Source organism: Elephas maximus, chromosome 4, assembly GCF_024166365.1.
Source record: "Elephas maximus indicus isolate mEleMax1 chromosome 4, mEleMax1 primary haplotype, whole genome shotgun sequence".
Classification (NCBI taxonomy): Eukaryota; Metazoa; Chordata; class Mammalia; order Proboscidea; family Elephantidae; genus Elephas; species Elephas maximus.
Genome location: NC_064822.1, coordinates 11767810 through 11790470, shown reverse-complemented (window position 1 = coordinate 11790470; position 22661 = coordinate 11767810). Strand labels below are relative to the sequence as shown.

At 39.8% G+C, this 22661-nt stretch overlaps 1 pseudogene; it reads left to right on the top strand.

Annotated features, from left to right (window-relative positions):
- The first annotated feature begins 1911 nt into the window (after positions 1 to 1911).
- Positions 1912 to 17698, top strand: LOC126074823 (Fanconi anemia core complex-associated protein 24-like; annotated as a pseudogene).
- Positions 17699 to 22661: the final 4963 nt, after the last annotated feature.

Below are 22661 nucleotides of genomic sequence, written 5' to 3'. Positions count from 1 at the left end.
TAACCAGACTTTTCAGGGACTACTGGATACTGGCTCTGAGCTGACACTAATTCCAAGAGACCAAAATGTCATTGTGCCCCACCAGTCAGAGTAGGGGCATATGGAGGTCAGGTTATAAATGGAGTCTTAGCTCACGACCATCTCCCTGTAGGTCCAGTGGGCACCCAAACCCATCCTAAACTGATTTCCCTAGTTTCACAATGCATAACTGGAGTACATATACTCAGCAACTGTCAGAAACCCCACATTGGATCCCTGACAAATGGAGTGAGGGATATCATGCAGAAAAAGCCAAGTGGAAGCCATTAAAACTGCCCCTACCTAGGAAAATAGTGAACCAAAAGCAATACTACATTCCTGGAGGGATGGCAGAGATTACTGGCACCATCAAGGACTTGAAGGATGCAGGGGTCTTGAGTCCCACCACATTCCCACTCAATTTACCTATTTGCCCTGTGCAAAAAACAGATGGATCTTGGAGAATGACAGCGGATTATGGAAAACTTAACCAGGTGGTGACTCTAGTTGTAGATGCTATCCCAGATGTAGTTTCATTGCTTGAGTAAATTAATATATCTCCTGGTACCTGGTATGCAGCTATTGATCTGGCTAATGCCTTAGTCTCCATACCTGTTTCAAAAGACCACCAGACACAGTTTGCCCTTAGCTGACAAGGCCAGCAATACACCTTCAGTTGCCTATGTCAGGGCTACATCAGCTCTCCAGCCCTATGTCATAATTTAGTCCGCAAGGACCTTGATCACCCTTCCCTTTCACAAGACGTCTTACTGGTCCATTACATTGATGACATTATGCTGATTGGACCTAGTAAAGAAGAAGTGTCAGTAACTTTGGACTTAATGGTAAAACATTTGCATGCTAGAGGGTGGGGAATTAGTCCCACAAAAATTTAGGCACCTTTTACCTCAGTGAAATTTCTAGACGTCCAGTGCTGTCGGACATGTTGAGATATTCCTTCTAAAGTAAAGGATAAATTATTGCATCTGGCTGCTCCCACAATTAAAAAGGAGGCACAATATCTAGTGGGCCTCTTTGATTTTAGAGATGACATCTTCCTCATTTGAGTGTGCTACTCTTGCCTATTTATCAAGTGACTTGAAAAGCTGCTAGGTTTGCGTGGGGCCCAGAGCAAGAGAAGGCTCTGCAACACATTCAGGCTGTCATGCAAGCTGCTCTGCAACTTGGGCCATATGATCCAGCTGATCCAATGGTGCTTGAAGTGTCCGTGGCAGATAGAGATTCTATTTGGAGCCTTTGGCAGGCCCCTATGGTTGAATCACAGCGCAGACCCTCAGGATTTTGGACCAAAGCCCTGCTATCCTCTGCAGATAACTACTCTCTTTTTGAGAAACAGCTTTTGACTTGTTACTGGGCCTTAGAAGAGACTAAGTGCTTAACCACGGGACACCAAGACCCCATGCAACCTGAGCTGCCCATCGTGAACTGGGTGTTGTCTGATCCACAGAGTCATAAAGTTGGACATGCACAGCAGCACTCCATCATTAAATGGAAGTGGTACATATGAGATTGGGCCTGAGGAGGACCTGAAGGCACAAGTAAGTTTATGAAGAAATGGTCTAAATGCCCATGGTCTCCACTTCTGTCACATTACCTTCCCACTCCACACCAACGATCAGTTGTCCGAGGAAGAGAAAACTCCTACCTGGTTTACAGATGGTTCTCTGCGATATGCAGGCACCGCTCTAAAGTGGACAGCGGAAGCACTACAGCCCTTTTCTGGGACTCCCTGAAGGACAGTAGTGAAGGGAGGTCCTCACAATGGGCAAAACTTCAAGCAGCGCACCTGGTTGTTCACTTTGTTTGGAAGGAGAAATGGCCAGATTTATGACTATATACTGATTCAGGAGCTGTGGCCAATGGTTTGGCTGGATGGTCAAGGATTTGGAAGGAACAGGATTGGAAAATTGGAGACAAGGATTTATGGGGAAGAGGTATGTACCGGACCTCTCAGAATGGACCAAAGAAGTGAAGGTATTTGTGTCTTATTTGAATGCTCACCAAGGGTGGCCTCAGCAGAGGAGGATTTGAACAATCAAGTGAATAGGATGACACATTCTGTGGAAACCACTCATTCTCTTTGCCCAGCTACTCCAGACATTGCAAAATGGCCTCATAATGAAAGTGGCCATGGTGGTAGGGATGGAAGTTATGCATAGGCCCAGAAACATGGACTTCCACTCACCAAGGCTGACTTGGCTACAGCCACTGCTGAGTGCCCAATCTGCCAGCAACAGACCAACACTGAGTCCCCAGTATGGCACCATCCCTTAAGGTGATCGGCCAGCACCTGGGGGGAATTTGCTTACATTGGACCACTTCCATCATGAAAAGGTCAGCCTTTTGTTCTTACTGGAATAGACACTTACTCTGGATATGGATTTGCCTTCCCTGTATGCAATGCTTCTGCCAAAACTACCATCTGTGGACTTACAGAGATGCCTTATTCACCATTGTGGTAGCCCACACAGCATTGCCTTGGATCAAGGGACTCACTTCACAGTAAATGAAGTGTGACAGTGGGCCCATAGTCAAGAAATTCACTTGTTTTATCATGTTCCCCATCATCCTGAAGCAGCTGACTTGATAGAATGATGGAATGGCCTTCTAAAGACACAATTATGGCGGTGTCAACTAGGTGGCAATACCTTGTAGGGTTGGGGCAATGTTCTCCAGGAGGTTGTATATGCTCTAACCCAGCATACAATACATGATGCTGTTTCTCCCATAGCCAGGATCTATGGGTCCAGGAATAAAGGGGTAGAAATGGGAGTGGCACCACTCACTATTATCCCTAGTGACCCACTCACAAGATTTTTGCTTCCTATCCCCATGACTTTATGCTCTTAGTTCCAAAGGGAGGAATGTTCCCACCTGTAGACACATTACTGATTCCATTGTACTGGAAGCTAAGAATGCCACCTGGTAGCTTTGGGCTCCTTATTCCTCTGCATCAACTGGCAAAGAAGGAAATTACCACAGTGGCTAGTGTGACTGATTCTGATCAGTCCCATAAAACCAAACCCATTCCCTCGAGTCAATTCCAACTCATAGTGACCCTATAGGACAGAGTCTAACTGCTCTATAGGGTTTCCAAGGAGCGTCTGGTGGATTTGAACTGCCAACCTTTTGGTTAGCAGCCATAGGTCTTAACCACTACACCACCAGGGTTTCCTGATCCTGATTACCAAGACAAAATTGGACTAATTATATGATGGAGTTAAAGAAGAGTATGTCTGGAAGGCAGGAGATCCCTTAGGGAGTCTCTTAGTACTACCATGCCTGTGATTAAAGTTGATGGAAAACTACAGTGAACTAATTCTGACATGACTACTAATGGCCCAGAACCTTCGGGAATGAAGGTTTGGGTCATCCCACCAGGCAAAGAACCACAACCAGAAGAGGTGCTTGCTGATGGCAAAGAGAATACGGAATGGGTGGTGGAAGAAGGTAGTTCTAAATACCAGTTATGGCCACATGACCAGTTGCAGAAACAAGGCATGTAATTGTTATGAGTACTTCTGCTTTGTTATGTGTGCATCAAACATTTTTGTTTTCTTCACTTATAAAATAAAAGATGTAAACAGGGCTAGTGCATCTTCAGTTGTATATTTGTTCTTTGTATCATATTAGGTGCAAGTATAACTTTATAATTGTCTTTATTCAGAGATTATGTATGATTTAAGTAGATGTGCACAGTTGCCAAGTTGACAAGCGTGGACTGTGATGGTTAAAATCATGTGCCAACTTGGCTGGGCCATAAGTCTCAGTGTTTTGGCAGTAGTATATTGTTGTGATCACTTCCCTGTTGAGATCTGTTATGTGATCACCCCCACAATGAGATCTGCTATAAGTAGCCAATCAGTTGAAAGGGAATTTCCTTGGGCATGTGGCCTGCATCCTAATATAAGTGTATGTTCTGGCTTTTGCCTGCTCTGGATCTTCAAGCCGGCTCCTGTTCATCTGACCTCTGGTTCTTGGGCTTACCGGCAGTCTTGCCTACCAATCTTTGGATTTGTCGATTTTCACAGCCTGTGAGCAAGAGCCCTGCTCTCCATCCTGCCAGTCCTGTGTGTTTACCAGCCTCTGTGGCTACATGAATCAGGAGAAACCTCTATCCTGATTCAGAGACTTGGGACATTTCAGCCTCTACAACCTCGTGAGCCATTTTCTTGATATAAACCTGTCTAATTTTATATATATATTCGGAATCGACTCGACGGCACAGGGTTTTTTTGTGTATATATTTATATGCTTTACTGGTTTTGCTTTTATAGAGAACATAGTCTAAGAGAGATGCTAAGGCCATGACAAACAATCCCAGCCCATCAAGGGAAAACGTGAGGAATACCTAATATTGAGTTGTCTTTGCTAGGCCAGGTAAAGTCAGATAGTTGACTGTATTGTTTCTATTGAATTGCTAGTTATTTGGGGATTCTGTAGAGAAAAGTCCATGTAGAGTTGACCTGTACCATTCTGAAATATTTTTTCTTGGTAAAGCACAAGGTGTGCACACACACGTGCAAGCACGCATACACAAATAATTGGATCTAAGACACAAACAAAAGAGAGTTGAAAGTAGCTTATTGCCTCATCTTTGAACTGTGGAGTGAAGCACTGTGAGCTGGAAACCTCCAAACAGAAGCTGACTTCAGTCTAACTGGAAAGAATGCTCTTGAGCTAGTCTCTCTTACTGTTTTTGTTGCTGTTGTTGTTTGTTTGTTTTTATCTTTATTGTACTTGCTCCAGACTAGTTTATTATTGTTGTTTGTTCTTGTTTTAAATCCTGAGTGATTACTTATTATAGACTACTTCATAGGGGGAAAAACTATACATAGTGTATGTTATTATATTAATATTGATTTGCAAGTTACAGACCCTGAGAATGACATTGATTTATACCTCCTTCTAAAACTATTTAACGTACTCAAGCTATACCCACCAGCTGGTTCAAGAAGAAAAGACCTGGCAGTCTGTTCCCATAAAGATTACAGCCCAGGAAACCCTATGGGTTAGTTCTACTCTGTCCAACAGGGTCGCTATGAGTCAGAATTGACTTGACAGCACACAACAACATAGGAGTAATGATATCCTTGAGTGCAGGCAGGTGACCTTGTTGTATTTTATATTTTTATAATTAAAACTCAATAATAGCAAATATGACAATCCAATAATATTGAGTGGATAAATATTTATAACAAGCTGCAATAGCTATACAAATTGTTTTATAACCCTTTAATTTAGTTAAATAAACGTAAGGCTGGGGTTACTTAAAATTATACTAATGCAATATTTGACCTTTCCTATGTTTAAAAAAAAAAAAAAACTCTATTAAAGTTTCGAGAGAGACAACCCAGACAAAAGTCCAAAACTTTCTCCTTCACACCATAGTAAAGACGGCACATGACTCAGTGAGTATCAGCCTCTTGGGTGTAGCTGCTATCATTAAATGCTCAAGCCTAAATCTGAACGGGTTACATTGCCTTCACACAAAACCAGTCTCTCCTCCTTATTGCCCATGTTTTGTGAATAATTCTGCAGTTTCCCAGGCTTCAACGTGATCTTTAATATTATCCCCTCTCTCTATAACCTGGGGACCCCTGGTGGCACAGTGGCTAAGAGCTCAGTTGCTAACCAAAAGGCCAGCAGTTCGAATCTACCAGTTGCTCCTTGGAAACCCTATAGGGCAGTTCTACTGTGTCCTATAGGGCTGCTATGAGTCAGCATCAACTTGATGGCAACCGAAAATGGTTTGTTTCTCTATAATCAAGCAATATTCAACACCTATACATATATGTCACCTCCTGTCTGCCAGGTTGTCCTACTGTGGTGGCTTGTGTGTTGCTATGATGCTGGAAGCTATACCACTGACATTTCAAATATCACCAGGGCCACCCATGGAGCAGAGGTTTCAGCAGAGCTTCCAGACTAAGGCAGACTCAATCAAAATCATCCAAAGAAAACGCTATGGGTCACGGCAATACATTGTCCTACTCACTTGCTTTGGACACATCATCAGGAGGGATCCATTGCTGGAGGAAGACATTATGTTTGGTAAAGTAGAGGGACAGGGAGGGCGAGGGAGGCCCTCGGGGAGATGGACTGGCACAATAGCTGCAGTGATGGACTTGAGCTTGCCGGCAACTGATTCAGGACCAAACAGCGTTTTTTTCTGTTGTACACAAGGTCGCTGCCATGGATTGAATTACGTCCCCCCAAAAATGTGTTTATCAACTTGGTTAGGCCATGATTCCCAGTATTTGTGATTGTCCTCCATTTTGTGATTGTAATTTTATGTTAAGAGGATTAGGGTGGGATTGTAACACCACCCTCACTCAGGTCACCTCTCTGTTACAGTGTAAAGGGAGTTTCCCTGGGGTGCGGACTGCACCACCTTTTCTTTCTCAAGAGATAAAAGGAAAGAGAACCAAGCAGAGAGTTGGGGATCTCATACCACCACGAAAGCAGCATTAAGAGCAGAGTGAGTCCTTTGGACACGGGGTCCCAGTGCCTGAGAAGCTCCTTGACCAGGGGAAGACTGAGGACAAGGACCTTCCTCCAGAGTCCACAGACAGAGAAAGCCTTCCCCTGGAACCGACACCCTGAATTTGTACTTGTAGCCTACTAGACTGTGAGAAAATAAATTTCTCTTTGTTAAAGCCATCCACTTGTGGTATTTCTGTTATAGCAGCACTAGACGACTAAGACTGTCACCATGAGTCAGAGTCAACTCAATGGTAGCTATCTATCCATCCATGCATGCACACACAAATAAACACACAAACACAACTCACACACAACAGTGTGTATATAACTCATAGACATGACTCTTTTTTTTACATTCCTTTCCTTTTCCTTCCCTTCTCACTCTCACTGCTTGAGTTCAGGGGTTGACTATGTTTACATCAGTCAATCTTTTGTATATAGTCTACCTTCCATGATGCTTTTGAAATAATTATGTTATTAGTAGGTTCCAAAGAATAAGTGTGCTCCTATTCCCTTCAGGGTAGACTCAATGATTTGGAATCCAAAGGCATCTACTACATGGCTTTAATATACATTTTCCATTCTTACATTCCACTTCTGCCACAAAGGAATATCAACTAAATTTTTATGGTGTCCAGGCTTCCTTTGCCTGCTTCCTAAAGCCTTTCTTTACTGACTACGTACAAAGTTACTTCTTCCTCCCTTTCATGCATTTATCAATTTTCTAGCCATAAATCATGCCTTCCATTGTGCCAGCTCTTTTAATATCATCGTTTCTATCCCTTGAAGTTTCAGTTTTATATAAAATTTTCATATTTATATATTGCTTTCCCAAATGTATTTTTTAACTCACTGCAATAACCCTGTTGTACACTGCTTTGCAGTCCAGTAGTACACAAGACTGTTTACTTTGCAACTAGATGACAATTGATGCAGCTTTTATTTGATTCCTTGTAGGCCAATACGATAAAATGACAAAATGAGATATAGAGACATTACGTTCTGTAAGATACCAGAATATGTGACTTCTGGTAAACACAATAATAAAAGAGAATCTAATAGAGGAGATGTAGAACTTTCATTAAAGTTCTAAAGAAAAGTAATAATGTAATTAGGCCAAGAGGGAATAGCAAATACAAGATAAAAGAATAACTTGAACCAAAGCTAGACTCCAAAATGCCCACAAAAATTTTGTGAGGCAGCGAGAAAAACAGCTTGGCTGGATTTGGAGTGGGGTGGTTAGCTTTTGGAGATGACCATACTGAAAGTTAAGACTGCATTTTTTTTTTTTCCAGAGAATAAGCAATAAAGAAATAATGGAAATTCTTATGTGCCTCTGGGGGTGAGTTAATAAGTGAAATAACATGTTGAATCAGTAAGGGAAATATTGTGGTATCTGCACATAGATTTTGGAGCCAGGCTGTCTGAGATCCAATCCTCTCTCCACACTTACAAGCTCTGTAATCTTGGGCAATTAGCCTAGTCTCTCTGTGCCTCATTATAATTATTTCTCAAAGGATGTTATAAAAGTAAATGTGTTATTATGTAAAGCACTCGGAAGTGTGCAGAGCACATAATAAGTACAATATGACCACAGGCTGTTAACATTATAGATTACCCTTAAACTTTTCTTCTCATAAATTCTGGGTATGTGTAAATGTGTGTGGGGAGATAGCAAGGGTGTGGTGGGAGGACTATAAATTTTAGAGGAAGGGGCACTAGAAAGCAAAGGGATGGAGAACTGTTGGAAGCAGCTATGGAGAGATAAACTACTACCTAATTCTGGTGGAGGAGTCCCTGGATAATGCAAACACTTCATGTCTACTAACCAAAAAGTTGAGCATTCAAGTCTACCCAAAAGCACCTCAAAAGACAGGCCCGGAGATCTTTTTCTAAAAAATCAGCCGTTGGAACCACTACACAGCACAGTTTTACTCTAACACATGTGGAGTTGCCATAAGTAAGAATAGACTTGATCACAACTGTTTCATTCTGGTGGGGCAGAGTTGAGGGGCTAACTTTTGCTCAGGAAGCGTCTCTTGTGTCCATCTACAAAATAACCAGTTGCCATTGAGTAGTTTCCAAGTATTGAACCTTGTTTTTTTCTGTCCCTAGGTAGGTACTGGTTAAGACCTTGTCTCTCTTTGCCTCTTAGAAACTGGAACCAACTTTGTTTCCTTGTTCTTTAGTTTGATATTCTCTTTTTCTAAATGAAAGGCAATTATCTTCCAACTTCTTGCAACATGAACAGTTTTAAGTAGCTTTGTTTTCTTTACAAACAAATATATCTCAGCTTCCTCGCAACTGCGTATTATAGAGCCACAGAGTAACGCAGTTTAGAACAGCTATTGTATCATAGCTTTGAGTTCTAACTCCTTCCGAGGAGTAGACAGATAATATCAGGACACGGAGTAGAGGACTAGAATATCGTATAACTACTTCCTCTCAGAAAGTTCAAGGGGCCTCCAAAGGGCTTCAATTATGGGCCACATGGCCTTATACAAGGGCAGGAGAAATGTGAAGAAATGTACTGACCAGGTGGATAAAAACATCATGTCCCAAAACTATAGATTTCATTGTCAATGTCAATTTTTTCATCTAATCATTTTTATTCTTGCTACATTACAGATTTTTTAAATGGGATATAGAGATAACTACAAACCTAATAGAATCAACTAACATTTGATCTCAAGAGAATATAGACAGAACTACAAATGGTAGGTATGTCTATAACGGGTGGTTTGAGGTGCCGCTCACTTCATGCCTTTGAGTAAACACTGAAGAAATGCAACACTTATTTTGCAAGCTGCTATTTTGTCTTTAGACAGTCCTTTAATATAGCATTTGTGTTTTCAGGGTTGCTTGGCTAAGCTTCTGACATTACCATGACTCGCCTGCCAACATTTCTATGCTATACAGACTCAAGAAAAAGAGTCTTTGGATAGAGATAAACCTGAAACACGCAACTGAAACTTTGATGACATTTTGCAGAGTCAGAAAGACTTTTTCTGCTTAGAAATTTTTTTCTCTGTAACACAGGTGTTTTTCAATGCCTTCGGATTTCCTCTTTTGAAAATATGTTGAGTCAACTGAATTTTTAAAGAAAATAATTACATCCTGAATTTAGCTCTGCTGGAAGAGCATGTAAGAGTTGCAATCAAGCTCTTTGCACAAGCTTTTGAAGTTTTCCTGGAGTTTACTGTGTGAGGATAAAATGTAGAAACTGAGGTTCCAGAGTTACTGGAGACTGTTTTTTTTTTTTAACTGATAAAGTACATTGAAGTTAAAAAAAAAAAAAAAAGTACCAACATGTACATTATCACTAATCCTCAGAATTAGAAAAACTCAAATTTTTTTTATCTTCAAAATTATTTATTGATTGCTGTTTGTAATTTGGTTATCACTTAAAAATTCCTAGTAAATATAAAAACTGAGAAGTAGCTGTGGGACAAATGTGTGAGAACAATAGAAATGTCCCTTGATGTGTTTCTAGTTTGGGGTGATTACAAATAAAGCCACTATATGCTTCCATTCATTTGCTGGTAAGGAATGCAAGTGGAACTGCCACTTTGCAAGTGCCTTTTGCGTTCCCGCCAGAAAATGAATGAAAGTTCCATTTGCTCAGTAGTTTTGCTAACACTTGTATGGCCAGTCTATTATTTTTTTTTTAAGTCATTCTAATAGATGTGTGAGGGCATTGGTGGTACAGTGGCAGAATTCTCATCTTCCATGCGGAAGACCCAGATTCTACTCATGGCCAATGCAACTTAAGAGCAGTCACCACCCATTTGTCAGTAGAAGCTTGTGTGTTGCTATGGTGCTGAACAGCTTTCAGAGGAGCTTCCAAACTAAGACCAATTAGGAAGAAAGGCCTGGTGATCTACTTCCAAAGAGGTAATTAAAACTCTATGGATAACAATGGTCCAATCCCACTGGGCATGCGGTTGCCACGACCCAGCAACTAACAATAGGTGTGTAGTGGTATCTCCTTGCAGTTTTATTGAATTTCTCTCATGATCAAAAATGTTCAGCATCTTTTCATGTGCTTATTTACAATTAGTATATCTTCTCTGGTGAAGTGTCTATTCAACTCTTTTGCCCATTTTTTTTTACTGTTTCTTCTTTTTTCCACTATTGAGTTTTTAGAGCTCTTTATACATTTTGAATACAAATGCTTTATTAAATAAATAATTTATATATTTAATAAATTTTGTATACATATTTATTTAATAAAGAGTCTGTAATTAAAACATATAAACAACTCCCAAAACCCAATAATGGAAAGAAGAAGCTTATATATACATATATATAGTTTACCTTTTTTTCTTCTTTTAAGGATGATGCTTTCGGTATTGTATATTAGAAATCTTTGTTCAAGATCATGAAGTGTTTCTCCTGTGTTTTCTTCTAGAAATTTTACATGTTTTTTCATTTAGGTATTCAGTTTATTTTGAATTGACTTTTGTATACATTGCAAGGTACAGGCAGAGTTCCAATGTTCTGTATGTCTCCAGCACCGTTTGTTGGAAAAGTCTTTTCTTCCTCTAATGAAATGTCTTTTCAACTTTATAGAAAATCAATTGACAATATATAGTGGGTCTATTTCTGGATACTCTTCAGTTCCATTGATTTATGTGTTGACCCTTTTGCTATTACCACACTGATGTGCCCTCCAGCCATGCTCTCCCTCTTCCAGAGTTTTTTTTTTTTGGCTATCCTATTCTTTTGAATTTTCATTAAAATTTTAGAAACATCATGTCAATTTTTATGAAACATCTTGCTGTGGTTTTTGTTCCAGTTGCATTAAATCTATAATTAACTGGTGAAGGTTTGACATTATCTTCTTACTGACTCTTTCAATTCGCGAATAAGGCACATCTCTATGTTAAGTCTTCTTTAATCAGTGTTTCCTTCATCAATGTTTTGTAGTTTTGGCATACATATCCTGTACATAATTTGTTAGATTTATACATAATCACTTCATTTTTTGTTGCTATTGTGAATTGTATTATTGTTAGATGCTGAAGAGTGGATTTTGACTCACAACAACCCCACATGACAGAGTAGACCTGCCCCATTGGGTTTTCTTGGTTGTAATTTTTACAGACGCAGATCGTCAATTCTTTCTCTCCTGGAGGAGCTGGGCGGGTTTGAACCGCCAACCTTTCAGTGAGCAACAGAAAATTTAACCATTTATGCCACCAGGTCTCTCTTGAAATGACACTGTCTTTAAATTTCAGTTTCCAATTGTTCAACGTTAGCTCACAGAAATGCAATTAATTTTTAAATATTGCCTTGCTAATCTTAATTATTTCTTCTCATAGCTCTTTTTTTGTAGAGTCTTTTGGCTTTTCTACTTAGACAATCTTGTTGTCAGTGAAGAGACAAATTTTGTTTCTTTCTTTGCAATCTGTATGTCTTTTTTCTTTTCTCCCTTCATTTAGGGTGGCTGTAAGTTGAAATTGACTCGATGGCAATGGGTTTGGTTTTTTTTTTTTTGGTTTTTTATTGTATTACCCAGATGACAAACTGATGTAGTAATAGGAGGTATCTTTGCCTCGTTCCTGATTTTAGGAAGGAAGCATTCAGTCTTTCACCAGCAAGTATAATGTTAGTCGCAGGTGTTTTGTAGATCTACTTTATCAGGGTGAGAAATTTTTTTTTTCAAATGAAAGTATGAATATTGCATTATGTCAAGTATTTTTTCTGCATCTATTGGGATAATCACGTACTTTTTCTTCTTTAATCTGTTGATATGGTCTATTACATTGATTAACTTTGGAATATGAAATTTCTGAAATAAAACCTATGTGGTCATGATGTAATACCATTTTACATACTGCTGGGTTGACTTTGCTAATATTTTCTTCAGGATATATGTGTTTCTGCCCATGAGTGATATTGATTGGCAGATTTATTATCCTGTAGTATCTTTTCCTAGTTTGGATTTCTAGGCAACACCAGCCTCATAAAGTGAATTGGGAAGTGTCCTCTGTAATTCTTTATTGTTTATTCTTTGAATGTTTGGTAGAATCCACCACTGAAAATGTGTATGGCTGGAGTTTTCTATGTCTGAAAGTTTTAACCACAAATTCAATTACTTTGATAGATACAGACAGAGCATTATTCCAGTTTTCTACTTCTTAAGTGAGCTTGCAGTTCGTTACTATTTCCTTTTCTTTGTGAGTTTTACTCAACTCCTATAACCTAAACGTTGGTGGTACCTCAGAAGAAAGGCCTGGCAACCTGCTTCCATAAAGGTTACAGCGTGAGGTTGCCATGAGTCTGAATCAATTCCACAGCAATGGTTTTTTTGTTTTGTTTTTTGCTGTATCTGTTCTCTGTCACCTACACCTCAGGCAGCGGCAACTGAAACATTTACCTGAAAATGTTTTAGACTAACACCATCAGGAGTGGCTTTTGCATTAGGCAAATTCCAAGTTAGGTGAAATAAAGACCAGCCTTTGAGTGGAGTGTTCCTCGAAACTCCCAGACAAGTTAAATAATATTTTTCTTTGAGAATGCAATTTTAAAAGACTTATTTTTTTCTTTATAGTCCTGTTCTTTCCCTCTAGTACAAACAACGTGAGCTGTTATTTTCCAGGACTGCTGCAGACCTGGCAGCTAAAATGCCATGAGGTTCACTGTTGCAGCTGAGATTCAACCATTTTTATTAAAAAGAGTCCCCTGGGTTGCTGCAAGCCTTTGGCTAATTTTGAGGTTCAAAAAAGTTGATACTAACAGTTATTGCCAGTCTTGTCATTGCTCTTATGGAATGGTGGAATTCTGGAGGCCTTTACGCCACCATTTTTGAGGATGTCACATACCTTATTACACAGTGTAAAGGCATCCTTTAATCATGTTTTACATCTCCACTCACCCGACCTCTCATTTAGGAATACGCGTCTGATTGTCCAGGCTAAGGTAACTGTCTCTTCTTTGTTCATATCAGATTATAATAGGTAATTCAGTTATTTATTATATATAGGTGCCTATTTTATACATGCACAGGACCCCTGGTGATACAGTGGTTAAAGCCCTCGGCCGCTAACCAAAAGGTCAGTAGTTTGACCCCACCAGCCTCTCCTCGGGAGAAAGACGTAGCAGTGTGCTTCCATCAAGATTACAGTCTTGGAAACCCTATGAGGCAATTCTACCCTGTCCTATAGGATTGCTAGTTATAGGAATTTACTCAGTCACAATGGTTTTTGTTATATACACACAAATGCATGAAAATGAACTTATGTAAATATAGGCCTGACTTCCTTACGTGACTAAGATTCCTGCTTGGGCTTAGGTCGAAGGCACTGAGGCCCCATGTCCACCTATAAAGGCTGCAGTCTCATAGGGTAAACGACTGCCAGCATGAGTTTAGACTAATTGGGATTTCCCTACTTTATGTGGAAAAGGAGTGGACAGGGCTCTCTGCCAGCAAGGAGGAAGAGGGTAGTGTCTATGGGCTGGGCAACCAGTAATGTCTGCTATACATTTCCCACTGGATTTTATTCTTCTGGGCACAGCTGTTTGGGCCCACTAAATGTTCATGTGATAGAGGTGTACAGAGCCCATTTTCAGTCCTTCTCTCTCACCTAACTCTTCTTGGACTCTGTCACTCTCACCCTTGTGTCCATCTACCATCTGTATGCTTTTGGCTTTGAAATTTGTTTTTCCAAGACACATTTAACTGGTGCTCAAACTGACACTCTCTTGGGGAGCACTTCAGGCTTGACAAGACAAAAATCTAACCCATGCATCCATCTGCTGGCATCTGCACACACATAAGGACACAGATGCACAGACGTTTAGACTCCTTCCAAACCTCCCTTTTGGTCTTGTGTTTTTATTACTGTAAACCAAATCACCATCTAGCCAATCACCCAGTCGAGAACTCGAGGAGTGATTCTTGACTTTTACACCTCTCTTACTTTCTCCCCGCCATCCCTTAGTCAACTAGTCCTGTTAGTAATTCCTCTTCCACATCTCAGAATCCTGCATTCTTCTCCATGCCCTCTGACCTTGTTTGATTCAGTCCTAACTGCAGAATTCACTGCCTGCTAGCCCTATAATCAAGCTTGTCTCTTTCCATTTCTCTCCACCCGACACTCAGAATGGAGAGGCTTTACAGCAGAATGAAGGCAAATTTTCTATTATTTTAGTCCTTTTAAATATATGAAAACTCATTGTATGCACCAAAATGTGCTTGGGGAATGTTCCAAGTGCTCTTGAAACAAACGTGCATATGGCTTTTGTTGGGTGGAAAGCTCCGGGCCTAGAGCCCAGGAAGCTGATGGTTGTCCAGGTTCCTGCTTTTCTGCGTACTTTGCTTTACTGACTGATTACTGAGAGAAGTGTTGAAATCTCCAACTGTGTTTGTGGATCTATTTTCCTTTCTCAGTTCTTTCAGCTTTTGATTTATGTATTTTGAAGCTCCATTATTAGGTAAGATTAATATATTAGTTACCCTGTTGTAATTAGTTTATTTGAATAGACCTCAGATGTCATCCAGAGAAGCTTGATTCTTTTGAGGGCAGGAATGTGTGTTTTATCTCCATACTGTTTCAGCTAGCATATGTTTTATTCAACATGTATAATAAATGGCTGACAAATAAATAAGGAAGTATTTCCTCTTCCTCCAGGTCCAATTCCTTTTTTCCCAGCTAGTGTTATGTTAAAAGAATATTGGCAAATCCCTGCTTTCTGAACACATCATTTCTCCAGTGAACACACACTTTCCCTGAAAACTTATACTGCAACAGGAATAATAATAGGTAGTGAATATACAGTGGAAAGACAGCATACATTTTCCCCATCCTCAGGAGCTTACAGCACAGGAGATAGATAGAACAGAATGTGTGCAAACCTGCCAGGCTGGGTGGGAATCCCACAACATCATTCATTACACTGAAACCCTGGGTGCCTTAGTCAGGGTTCTTTAGATATTCTGGTTATATTAATGAGGCCATACCAGGTGGGTCTGGAATCTAATCACTTCTTGGTGCTGTCTTATAAAAAGAGCAAAGTAGACACAGGCACGACATACAGAAGGGGAAGAGACCATGTGAGGAACTGGCATCTACAAGCCAAGGACTGGCAAGGAACACCCAGGGCTACCAACAAGGGAGGACCTTATCCTGGAGCCAATGCCCTGATTTGGACTTCTGGCCTCCAAAACTGTGAAATGTTACATTTCTGTTCTTTAAAGCTACACAGTTTGTGATATTTCATTAAGGCAGCCCTACCGGACTAAGACACTCTGTAAGCCACTCAACTTCTATGTGCCTCAGTTTATTCATCATGAAAACAAGAAGAGCCATCTTCTAGGGTTGTTGTGACAATCACTTGAATCAAAACATGTAATGAACTTAGAACAGTTGGGTTTTAATTTTGTACACAGCTATTATCATTAACTTAACATCGAGATAGATACCTAATTATGTTAATCCATTCCTTTTTTATTCATCCGACAGGATATAGCACAACTGTCCTGACCTGAGCTTTCCTGTTTGCAGCTGAGTATCTGACCTGTCTCCCTGAGACATCACGTAAGTCACTTGGTTCCTAAGAAGAGTTCCCAAATGCTTTCAGGCACATATTTCCAGACATATAATTAGTTGTTTTACAGGTAGTTAATCTTCTCCCTTATTTATGAGCTCTACAGTACTTGCTTAACTCTTATGTTGTTACTGGGTACTGTCAAGCCAATTCCTACTCATAGAGACTCCACGTAACAGAGTAGAACTGCCCCACAGGGTTTCCTAAGCTATAATTGTTACAGAAACAGAACTCCAGGTCTTCCTCCTGCAGAGTCTCTGGGTGGGTTGAACCACCAACCTTTCAGCTGGCAGCCAAGCCCTTAACGGCTGCACCACTAGAGCTCCTTTTAAGTTTAATAGGATGATTCTTTTTCCCTGGTTCTCAGGGATTGTTCCATTGTCCCTATTGTACTGGCTAAAGGAAGTCAGTGCCAGATGAGCAGCATAAACCAGATGTTGTAGGAATTCAGAGGAGGGAAAAGTCATTACTGGCTGGAACATCAGGGTAACTAGTTTGTAGATGACGAATAGCTTAATCAGAAATGAGCTGAACCGAAACAGTGGCTGTATGTGGAATGCCCAGGGGTTTCTTTAATAAAACTCTTTTAGACCAAGAACTCTAAGAAGGTTTAGTTTGGAGTTCTATAGTAATAAAGTTAATCATTTTTATCAGAAGTCATACTTTTAATTTTGTGTAATACAATGCTTTCCAGTGTGCACTTTTTTTTTGGCCCACAAACATCTATTTGGTGATGGCCATGAAAAGGGCAGTAAGCACTAGTTTGTGCTTCTAAATTCCTCACTAAAAAAAGAAAACGAAAAAGAAAAAAAAGAGCAGGCAAGATGGAGGTCTGAGTGAGCAAGGCCACAGATAATGTCGCTGGAACCCCTCTGTGGGGGCCCGGGTGACGTCCTGGCTCTTTTGGCCCCCGTCCTGACCTGGGCTGAGAAGGCACAGCACAGATAGAGCTGGAGTGTCAGGGCCAGAACCAAACCACTGATGGAAAAGACCTCCCGTGATGACACAGGCACGTTGGGTACGTTGTGGCCAGTGAGCAATGGCGTGGGTTGTGGCTGGCACAGGGGATGCAAGGGAAAATTAAGCTCATTTTCAAAGATCACCTGAAACCGGTAGATTTTCATTGTCTGACAGGTCCTGTATTCTTTATCTCACCAAAGCTGTTTTGGTGGCAGGAAATGGCTACAGAAAGAGGCTTGTTCGGGTTAGAAATTCCAATCATTTTCAAGCGATTGTACTAGCTGAAAAGACACAGGCGAGTGAGCAATACTTCCCAGCTCTATAGACATTAACCGTGCTGGACCTTGGGATGATGTTGTTTCCAGTGGCCAGCCAGATGGAAGTGTCCTGCCTCATTATCCAGAAAGTTCAGGTTGAAGAACAAAGCAAAGAGCCCAAATAAGAACCCTTCTGTCAGGAAGAAATGCCCTCTGCTCTCTGAGCCATCCCTCCTTCCAACTCTGCAGCAGATCCCAGGAGCTGGCACAGTTAAAGTTCCCCTCTGCTTCAGAAATCCCCAAGTAGCGAACAGCTAAGTAACACACCCACCCAAGAACTGGAGCGAGTCGTTGGACAAGAAGCAGCACAACAAATTCAAGGGCGTGTCACACAGTCCAGGTGACGGCTCGTCTTATGGCATCTACCATGTTTTCTTCTTCAGATCATAAGTTACATAATTACATATTTAAAAACCAAGAAAAAGTATTTCCTCTCACAGCAACCAGTAAAAGATGAAACCCCCGCCACCAAAAAAAAGAGGTGTGGCTTAAATGTGGCCTCACTCTCTGGGTTCAGGCCTTTAAGTGAGTGAACACCAGGTGGCACTGCCCTCATTCTTTGGGTGAAAAGGGCCTTTGGGGATCTTCCTCAGAGCCAGTTTAATTTAGGAACATTTACACTCTGCAGAAAACCGGCATGGGCAGATTTCAGTGTGTGACCTTAACCTGCATCTACCAAGGAAAGGCCTTCAAAAGCTTCAGGTGGTGGATAGAAACATCTAAAGAACAAAAAAAAAAAGAAAGCAACCTACAATTAAGCACTGTGTATCATAAGCCCCTTGATCCTGGTGTCAGCACTGCTGTTGTTCAGATCTGGTTTAATATACCTGGGCTCTGAGGCTGCCAATGTAAATAAACAATTGTACTGCCTTTCTTTTTGGTAGCTGCATAGTGTGTTTATAATCACTAGGTAAGTCTTCTGAACACAGGGTGCTTTGAGAAAGCCTGGTGTCTGAAGTTCTCATTTAAAGACAAGAAACTAATGTGTGAGTGAGGAAAAGAACGTGTTTGTGAAGGTACAGCCCAACAAAGGCAGGGTACACAAAAAATCGCAGGAGCTGCTGCAGCCAGTGAGGGGAACCAGGGCCTGGGGACCAAAATGTAAAATTATTCATCCAAACAAATAAAATTAAAGATGCCATATGTTGTAAAAGGTACTGAGATAACTTGAAAGCTCTTTAAGTTCTGCTTTGTGAAATGTTGGTAATTTTTAAAAACTTAAACAATAGAAAAATTTTGCTTATTAGGATAGAAATTGTTTGAAAGAGAAAGGAATTAAAACAAAAGTAAAAAACATGAACTCAGCAAAAAGATGGGAACAACCTAACTGCCCATCCACAGATGAATGGATAAACAAAACGTGGTATATACATACGATGAAATACTATGCAGCCATAAAGAATTATGAATCTTTGAAACATCTTACAACTTGGATGAATCTGGAGGACATTATGCTGAGCATAATAAGTCAATCATAAAAGTACAGATAGTGTATAATCTCACTTTTATATGAATAGGTATACATACAGAGACCAACGTTCGTTGGTGGTTACCAAGGATGGGGGTGGGAAGATGGCCACTCTCTAAATAGTAAACACTTGTTATTCTTGGTGATGGGAAATGTAACACCAAATGTGGGTGAAGTGTGCAGAGAAAGACCAAGGTAAACGATGTCACTAAGACATACACAAGAAAAAAGGACTTCTTGGTTAATTGCTGTGGCATATATAATTCTGCAAAAACAACCAAAAATATGTATGTATGAGTGTATATGTATTATGCGTGCATATATGTGTATACATATGAATTCATGAGTATAATATGTGTGTATACAGAGGTGTATACATATATATATTCACATGTATAATAAACTACACAGGGGACATACTTACAGATACGTCCTAGATATAACCAAACACCTCACAGGCATAGTGTCTGGGGTCTTAAAAGTTTGCCAGCTTTTGAACAATGTCACTAAAAAGTACACAAGAAGAAAGGACCTGTTGGTCATTGCTATGGCATATATAATTTTGAAACAACCAAAGAACATATGTGTGGGTATATATGTAGGCATGTATGTGTATGTTGTTATTGTTAGGTGCCACTGAGTCAGTTCCAAACTCATAGCAACCCTATGTAAAACAGAACAAAAGTTGTAGATACTTCTTAGGCTTAACCAAACCCCTTGCAGTATTGGATTTCTGGGTTTGAAGGATTAGGACCATAGCCTCATGAGACATCTCTGTCAACTGGTGTAATATAGTTCATAAAGTTATGTTCTACATCCTAGTTTGGTGATTGTGTCTAGGTCTTAGGAGGTTGCAACCATCTAAGATAAAACTATTGGTCTCTACTCGTCCAGAGCAGAAGAGAAGGAAACCAAAGATTCGGAGAAGAAACTAGTCTACAGGACTAATATTCTACACGAACCACAGCCTCATCTGCCCTGAAACCAGAAGAACTAGATGGTGCCTGACTACCACTACCAACCATTCTGATCAGGGCCACAGTAGACAAACCCCGATAGAATGGGAAAAAATGTAGAACAGAACTGCAAATTCTTAAAAAATTCAGACTTATTGGACCAGTTGAGATTGCAGGATTCCCCAATACTCTTACCCTGAGACACTTTAAACCTTGAACCAAAACTGTCCCCTGAGGCCACCTTTTAGCTAAATAGCAGATTGGCTCATAAAATAAAGAATATCACTTATGAGTACTGTGGTCCTTTAAAAAATCATCTGTATGAGACCAAACAGTCAACAATTACTTTAAAATCAAAGATGAGAATGAAGCGTGCAGGGAAGCTAGATCACTGGAAGCAGAACAACCAGAAAGGAAATAATGAGAATGTTCATTCATTGTGAAGAATATAACCACTGTCACTGAACAACTGAATAGAAATTGTTGAATGGCAACCTAATCTGTTGGGTAAACTTTCACTGAAAACACAGTAAGATACTATTTTTAAAAAACTCTTTTTTTCAGATATTCTAAAAATTCACCTTATCTAAATTCATGGAGCCTAGTTCTTAAACTTTATAGAAGAACCCACGTCTTAGAAGCTGACATACATTAGCATCTGAAAAAAATATAATAAACAAATGTTGGTTTTAAAAAAGTACTACATTAGATAACATTTTACAAGCTAACCAGTAACCCATTGGTGTCAAGTTGATTCTGATTCATAGTGACCCTAATATTACAAGCTACATATTGCCAATTCATTCTGGTTAAATAACTTATAATCTATTCACAATCAATTGGCTATATGGATTTGAAAAGAAAAAGATAAAACACAAACTCATGAGTTAGATTGTTTTTCAAGCCCTGAGTTGGCTACTTAGTTATTTTAGGTTCTTTCAGCATCACTGTATTTCTTTATAAAATCTGAATCATACAGTATCAATTTCACATGTCCCATAAGGTGGTTATGGGGGATAAAAGACACAGTATATAAAGGGACTATCTAATAGTAGGAAACAGTACATTTAAAAGAGTATCATTCACTCAGTCATTTTTTTTTTGCAAAAAACACCTTAGATAGTAGTTATAACATACTTGTAAATGTCTTACTGAAGATTATCTTACCATGCTTGTAAATGTCTTACAGAAAATTATCATAGGCATGGATAATTTCATATGTAAGTGAAATGGCCAAGAGATGACAGTATCTAATTTTCTAAGTCAGTAATCTCCACTGACTTATATAACTGACTTATACAACTGGATGCTGCCATCTCATGACTATTTGACTTAGATATTTATAAGTAAGTCAAAAGGTCAGTAGTTCGAATTTACCAGCTGCTTCTTAGAATCCTAGGGGCAGTTCTACTCTGTCCTATAGTGTCGCTGTAAGTCGGAATAAACTTGACGTCAAAGGATTTGATTTTTGGTTTTTAATGTCAAGTGAGTCTATGTAAAGGATTGCACAATGAAAATAAGGAAATGAGGTTTGATTCACAAGCCCAAGCTTTAAGAATAATTTCAAACATTTCACCATAATACAACCTTGCCAGCATTTTGGGAAATGGCCACTAGAGGGCAGGAAGAACCAACCGTTAACGTCCACATGCGTTTTACCAAGGTTTGAAGTATATCAGAATGAATGTTTTCAATTAGCATTTAGGTAATTATTTTTATCATACAATAATTTTTTCCAAGATTGTATTTTCTGAACTAAAAAAATTATTTTTATGGAGTCACAAAATATTTCCAATGCTCAAATAAAACATTTAAAATAGTGATCAACTTCATTTACAATTTGTGAATTTTATTTATACCTATCTATAAAAAAAAAAAAATTTTTATAAATAATGAATTTATAAATTTATAAATAATGAAGGAAACTCTGGTGATGAAGTGGTTAAAAATTCAGCTGCTAGCCAAAAGGCCAGCAGTTCCAATCCACCAGGCACTCCTCAGAAACCCTATGGGGCAGTTATACTCTGTCCTATAGGGTCACTATGAGTCGTAATCCACTTGAGGACAATTTTTTTTTTTAAATAAATGATGAACAACAAAATAATAATTTCTATGCCTAGCCCCTAAGCTTTAAGCCAAAGCCCTGGCACCAATCACCAAACCCTAACACTTAATCCCTAATCCTAACCCCAAAACCCAGAACCCAGATCCCTAGACCTTCTGACCCTCTAACCCCTAAGCCTCTATATCCCTGACTGACAACCCTAACCCTTAACCCCTGACCCTAAACCCTAACTCCTACCCTGCCTCCTATGACCTATTCTCACCCTCACTCTAACCCTAACCCTAAACACTAAACTAAACCCCAACCCTAAACTCTAATCTCAAGCCCTAAACTCTAAAACTCTAACCCTAACCAAGTCCTAAACCTTTAGCCCTTAGTTACTAAGCCTTAAGCCCTAGCCTTATCTCTAACCCTAACACCAAACACAAACCGTAAAACCTAACCCTTAATTTTAAAATTCCAACACTTAAACTCAAAGCCCATACCAAACCCAACTGTAACACCTTAAGCCCTAACTCCTTGTGATGAAATGAGTTCCTGATAAAATGGCATGGCATCAGAGGTCCTTCAGCTTCTGGGGGAGAAATATCACCATCGTCAGCACCTACCCAAAGCTGATTCTTGAGGTGAATGTCAGACTCTGACACTAGCTGTCTCTTCCACGGCACTCTCTACCTCTCTGCTAGGCATGCTAATTCATTGCAATGGCCACATAGAACTCACAGACCATACTCATGATTATGGGGTTTATTAGGGAAGCAACAGGTTACAACTTAGGACCAGGATCAACTTGGAAGTAACAGAAAACTCAAAGTACA